Source organism: Limulus polyphemus, unplaced genomic scaffold, assembly GCF_000517525.1.
Source record: "Limulus polyphemus unplaced genomic scaffold, Limulus_polyphemus-2.1.2 Scaffold5411, whole genome shotgun sequence".
Lineage (NCBI taxonomy): Eukaryota > Metazoa > Arthropoda > Merostomata > Xiphosura > Limulidae > Limulus > Limulus polyphemus.
In genome coordinates, this window is record NW_013671021.1 from 11067 (window position 1) to 17549 (window position 6483).

A 6483-nucleotide genomic window follows, 5' to 3' on the forward strand; every position below is an offset into this window, starting at 1 on the left:
CTTCAGGCATGTTGTGGGTTATGAATCTCTCTAAAGATATTTTATTGATCTCTCAATCTTTCAGTACCTGTTGTATGTTGAGGCTGTTGTCGTGAAGGGTTTGGTTAATATATGCTTTGAGGGAATATATAATTATGAATTACAAACAAGATATCCTTTCAACATACAAACATAGACTTTTGTACGTATGAAACTAATTATGGCCTAATTCGTTTGATTATCTTGTTTCTATTTATTTCAGACAAAAATATTTGTTAGAATAACCGTATTATAATTGAGTTGAATTGTTTCCTAGCACAAATACACACAATGAGTAATCTGCACTATATCCACTGCATGAATCGAACACCCATTGTTAGCGTTATAAGCCATCAGGCCTACTAGTGAACCACCGGAGCTCATTCTCTTCCGTTCATTTGACTTATACAGAGAAAAATATATGACAAAATCACCTGACTAAATAGTATAGGCATAGAAAAATTAAGAATAAATTGGAAAATTTCCCTATAACTTCCGTGTATCATAAGTTATTGAAAATATACTATTTTAAGATAATGAAATTGGGGTCTTAAAATTCGTGATGTGTACGTCAAGGCAACCAAACTAATAATTCAAATGAATTTATTTAGTTTAATCTTCAATTCTTCTAACATAAGATTTCCACTCTAATGATGAAAGTTTCAAGTTACGCTGTAGCACCTTATTTAACGTCTTCTTAAATAGTATTGTCTTATTTCTCTGTACTTGTGACAGTTTAACTAAGTAGTCATGTTGATGATCTGTAGGGTTCTTATGCTTAACTATTCAGTCTCTTCTCGACAGTTTTTACTGCATCTTTTATTTCTCTTAACTCGAATACTACATGTGATCATACTGTGTAAGTAGTGAAAGCTTAACCCTAAAACATGCAGAAAGAAAAAACAGCCAGTCGGATGTTTTACACGTCACAAAAGAAATTTAAAATCGGAAGTCCTAAAACTAATTTATCAATTCACGGGGTCGATAGCGTCCACTCGTAAGGGTGTTTGGCTCGAAGCTTCACAGGGTGAGGATGATTAAATTACTTGCAACTGTTGGATCCCTGAAAAAAAAATACAGAAAAAAATGTACCCCAAAGTATTTTAAACATAATTTGAGGACATCAGGTTACTACTTATTATTTAGTTTTTCTCGTTAAAGACATTCAAGTAAGAAAATATCCTACAGATGTATCTCCATAGAATATCATATATAAAATATCTAAGTACTTTACTCAACTAAAACTATTATCGTTTAGAAATCAAGTCGTATTTGAACAAAGTTATTGATATAAAGAAAAAATTATAATTGTATTAAATGTTATAAAAATACATTTAAAAACAAGCTCAAAATAATTATTATTTTTATTTGAGAAATCTACTTATTTTTTTTTCTATTTCACCTGACAACTGGTATGAAAATATTATTTTACTTCTCAACGCAAAATAGTGACTTACTTCTTAAACTAAGACTTGCATAATTGACGTCACTGGAATATCCTAACACTGAAGAAAAAAATTATAATCCTACTAACAGAACCTACTGAAATAAAATATTTTTCACTAAAGAAAAACATCCCTTGAGTCAGATGCATTGGTACAATTGTTTATATAATAATTCCAGTTTAACAACAGCTTTAAACCTTTTCTTTCTCAATTCCAGTTTAATAATAGCTTTAAATATTTTCTATCTCAATTCCAGTTTAACAACAGCTTTAGCCTAAAGGTCTGGCGGTTCACGATATTACAATCGCAATCTGTCGGTCGTGAGTTCGAATCATATCAGAACATATTAGCCCTTTCAGCTGTGGGATCATATTAATATGACGATCTATCCAGTTTTTAGTTGGTAAAACGTAGCCCAAAAATTAGCAGTGTTCATTAACTACCTTACCTAATTCTATCACTTAAATTCAAAACAAACTTTAACTCTTTTTCTGTCTCAATTTCAAGTTAACAACAGCTTAAACCTTTTTTTCTCTCAAAGAGTTAATTTATATATTACTTTAGTATCATATTTCTCTAGTATTGAATTTTAACTGTAATATAATCATTGTTAAAGAGTTAATTAGCTTATGTAGATGAGGATAAGGGTGTAGATTTGGTGTATCTGGATTTTCAGAAAGCACTTGACAAGATGTCACATAAAAGGCTTATAAAAATTATCTCTGTAGGTGTGTGGGATAAGTTAGCAAATTGGGTAGAAGAGTGGCTGGATGGAAAAAGCAGAAGGTTGTTACAAATGGAATTCAGTCAAACTGGATTAATGTCACAAGTGGAGTACCTCAGGGCTCAGTCTTAGGACCTTTGCTCTTTTTGATTTACATCAATGACATAGATGAAAGAATAGTCAATAAATTTCTTAAATTTTCAGATAATATTAAAGTCTTGGATGTTGCTAGCTGTGAAGAGGATGCTGCTGATTTACAAAAGGATTTGAATCATTTAGTGAGTTGGGCAAATAAATAGCAGATGGGTTTTAATTATATTAAATGCAAGATAAGATTTGAATTATAAGTAAAATTTGAATGGGAATAACCTTAACAATGTTATGAAGGAAAGGGATCTTGTTGTAATAGTCAATCAGTCTCTAAAGCCATTCAAGCAGTGTGCTGTTGCTAGTGGTACAGCAACTAGGATTTTAGGTTGTATCTAGAGAAATGTTGAATACAAGTCTAAAGAGGTTATAATTTCATTGTACAGGTCACTGGTTAGGCCACTTTCGGAATATTCTGTTCAGTCTTGGGCTCCTTACCTTAGGAAAGACATTAAATTGTTGGAAAGGTTCAGAGAAGGTTACCAGAATGGTGTCTGGGATGGAGGGGTTGTCATACGAAGAGGGGTTGAAATCTCTGAAATTGTTTTCTCTTGAAAAAAAGAAGAGTTGGGGGATCTGATTGAGGTGCTTAATATTATAAAGGGAACTGATAGTGTTGATGCATCATCTTTTTCATATTTAAGAGTGAGAATAGTAGGACTAGGGAATACAAGTATAAATTTTGGCAAGGTAGGAGTCACCTTCAGCTAAGACAATTTCATTTTTCTAACAGGGTAGTTGGCCTTTGGAATGGGTTGCCTTCAGATATCGTAGGGGCAGTAAATTTAAGTGATTTTAAGAAAAAGCTTGATAAGTATATGAATGATAAAGGCTGGCTTTAAGATTTTTTAATTTATTTAATTTAATTTAGAGGATGGCACTGCCGAGATGAGCCAATATGTCCCATGTTGTCCCAAAACATTATGTTATGTTAATTCAGATCACGACTTTCATATATCACTTGGCTTGTGCGAATCTTGACAGGCTTAAAATCATATTGTATTTTTTTTTTACGTATTACTACACCATGATGATTATTTGAAGAACTTGAAAGATTCTATACATTTTTGTAGTTAATGGGTTACGCAGTAAATTTCCACTTACATAGTCCATAACACGCTTTAAATTGTTAACTTCTTCCTGCAGGGTCTTACATGTACGCTGTGACGAAGCTAAAAGTTCATTAGCTTCCTGTAGATGGCGGTGAACGTCGTCATAATGAGATTCAAGTTCCTAAAAATTAAATATTGTTTTAATAATGTTATTATATGTACGTATCTATGTACGTAATTAAAACTGCTGCGCCATCCATTGAATGGCACTACAAACATAAATCCATAAACAAATTCACACTCTGGGTATTTAAAATTCATACAATTACAAAATTACTGTGGTATGTAGAACAGCCATTTCTTTATAACAGAACACAACTTCAAATAAAGGTATTCTTCTCACAACAACAAGAACACGACTTTCACTGTGACTTACGTGAGTGTTTGATTACATCTTTGTTGATGTAATTTTTAAATGTAGTAGTGAGAAACTAAAGTTCTTAAGAAAACCATTATTTTTTAATAAAAGGTACCACTTTTAATATATAAAAACATAAAAGTTTATATCAGTAAAATATATGAAAATTTTGAGCTCTGTACATTGAATCATTTTGATGCAATGAATTGAGTATGACTAAAGAGCACAATATGGACACTTTTCCTGTGCAGTACTTCCCAGAAAAAAAAAATAGAAAATCTTCACTTTTTCTAAATTCCCTCAATGAGGTATGAATACTACGATTAGTAATTACTATAGCAAACAGCCGTCCATCTAATGAAAAGCTCTTTAAAGAACTGGAAAGGCTTGTTGGTTTTTAAAAAATCATATTTTAAGGTGGTACTTTAGCGTGTAAGCTTCTTCTTACGAAAATAGATAAGTCGTTTTTTTATCTAAAGCACTAAAAGTTTTGCGTATTATTCAAAACAACAACACTATATTGACTTTTACTATAAGCACAAATATATTAATCATTAAATACTTAAACAATAGTCTAAAAGTGATAATCAGATTTAGTGAACAAAGTTAATACAATAATATAAAATTATCAATTTAGATAACCCATATTTCAATTGTGACAGAGAGAAGCTCTGCAGGGCTGTATAATAATTGTCATGTTGTAAAACATAAACTTAAAAGATGCGGTTTCCTTCTTTACATTAATAGGTGATTGCTCTTCAACTAATATTTATACATGACAATGTTTGTTAAAATGGAAAGAAAAATGCATAAAGTTTTCAGCATCTCTATAATTCATATAAAAAATTAACTAATTCTGACCATCTGTGATTGCAGTAATTCAAAACAATTCATTTTATATAACCAACCAGTGGTAATATATTGATTAGACAAAACGATAAACATAACTTATTGTATTAAATAAACCAGAAGTTTAGTTTATTTTAAACAAAGTTAAAACGCAAACGCAGCATGAAATAATCTCCATTAAATTACCACAACCTTCGTATATTTTAAACAAAGTGAAAACAGAAAGACTTGTTTCTGTTACAGTAGTCATATCCTTATACGGATTACTTACAGCTAATCTGGTGACTTGTTTCTGTTACAGTAGTCATATCCTTATACGGATTACTTACAGCTAATCTAGTGGCTTGTTTCTGTTACAGTAGTCATATCCTTAGCTGTAAGTAATCGGTATATAAGGATATGACTACTGTAACAGAAACAAGCCACTAGATTAGCTGTAAGTAATCCGTATTAGGATATGACTACTACAACAGAAACAAGTCCTTATACGGATTACTTACAGCTAATTTAGTGGCTTGTTTCTGTTACAGTAGTCAAATCCTTATACGGATTACTTACAGCTAATCTAGTGGCTTGTTTCTGTTACAGTAGTCATAACCTTATACAGATTACTTACAGCTAATCTAGTGGCTTGTTTCTGTTACAGTAGTCAAATCCTTATACGGATTACTTACAGCTAATCTAGTGGCTTGTTTCTGTTGTAGTAGTCATATCCTAATACGGATTACTTACAGCTAATCTAGTGGCTTGTTTCTGTTACAGTAGTCGTATCCTTATACCGATTACTTACAGCTAATCTAGTGGCTTGTTTCTGTTACAGTAGTCGTATCCTTATACCGATTACTTACTGCTAATCTAGTGGCTTGTTTCTGTTGCAGTAGTCGTATCCTTATACGGATTACTTACAGCTAATCTAGTAGCTTGTTTCTGTTACAGTAGTCGTGTCCTTATACGGATTACTTACAGCTAATCTAGTGGCTTGTTTCTGTTGCAGTAGTCGTATTTTTATACCGATTACTTACAGCTAATCTAGTGGCTTTTTTCTGTTACAGTAGTCGTATTCTTATACGAATTACTTACAGCTAATCTAGTGGCTTGTTTCTGTTGCAGTAGTCATATCCTTATACCGATTATTTACATCTAATCTAGTGGCTTGTTTCTGTTACAGTAGTCATATCCTTATACGGATTACTTACAGCTAATCTAGTGGCTTGTTTCTGTTGCAGTAGTCGTATCCTTATACGGATTACTTACAGTTAATCTAGTGGCTTGATCTGTTGCAGTAGTCATATCCTTATACCGATTACTTACATCTAATCTAGTGGCTTGTTTCTGTTACAGTAGTCATATCCTTATACGAATTACTTACAGCTAATCTAGTGGCTTGTTTCTGTTGTAGTAGTCATATCCTTATACGGATTACTTACAGCTAATCTAGTGGCTTGTTTCTGCTACAGTAGTCAAATCCTTATACGGATTACTTACAGCTAATCTAGTGGCTTGTTTCTGTTACAGTAGTCATATCCTTATACGAATTACTTACATCTAATCTAGTGGCTTGTTTCTGTTGCAGTAGTCATATCCTTATACCGATTACTTAAAGCTAATCTAGTGGCTTGATCTGTTGCAGTAGTCGTATCCTTATACCGATTACTTACAGCTAATCTAGTGGCTTGTTTCTGTTACAGTAGTCATATCCTTATACCGATTACTTACAGCTAATCTAGTGGCTTTTTTCTGTTGCAGTAGTCATATCCTTATACCGATTACTTACAGCTAATCTAGTGGCTTTTTTCTGTTGCAGTAGTCATATCCTTATACCGATTACTT

At 32.3% G+C, this 6483-nt stretch overlaps 1 long non-coding RNA gene across 2 annotated transcripts; it reads right to left on the bottom strand.

Annotated features, from left to right (window-relative positions):
• Positions 1-817: 817 nt before the first annotated feature.
• On the bottom strand, positions 818-6450 carry LOC106472538. 2 transcript variants are annotated; one of them, XR_001291612.2, is made up of 3 exons: positions 6428-6450; positions 3439-3567; positions 818-1081 (listed from the first exon to the last, which is right to left on the bottom strand). It is a non-coding gene; the product is annotated as an uncharacterized LOC106472538 (long non-coding RNA). The 2 variants fall into 2 exon arrangements; XR_001291611.2 differs by lacking the exon at positions 6428-6450 and adding an exon at positions 4983-5005.
• Positions 6451-6483: the final 33 nt, after the last annotated feature.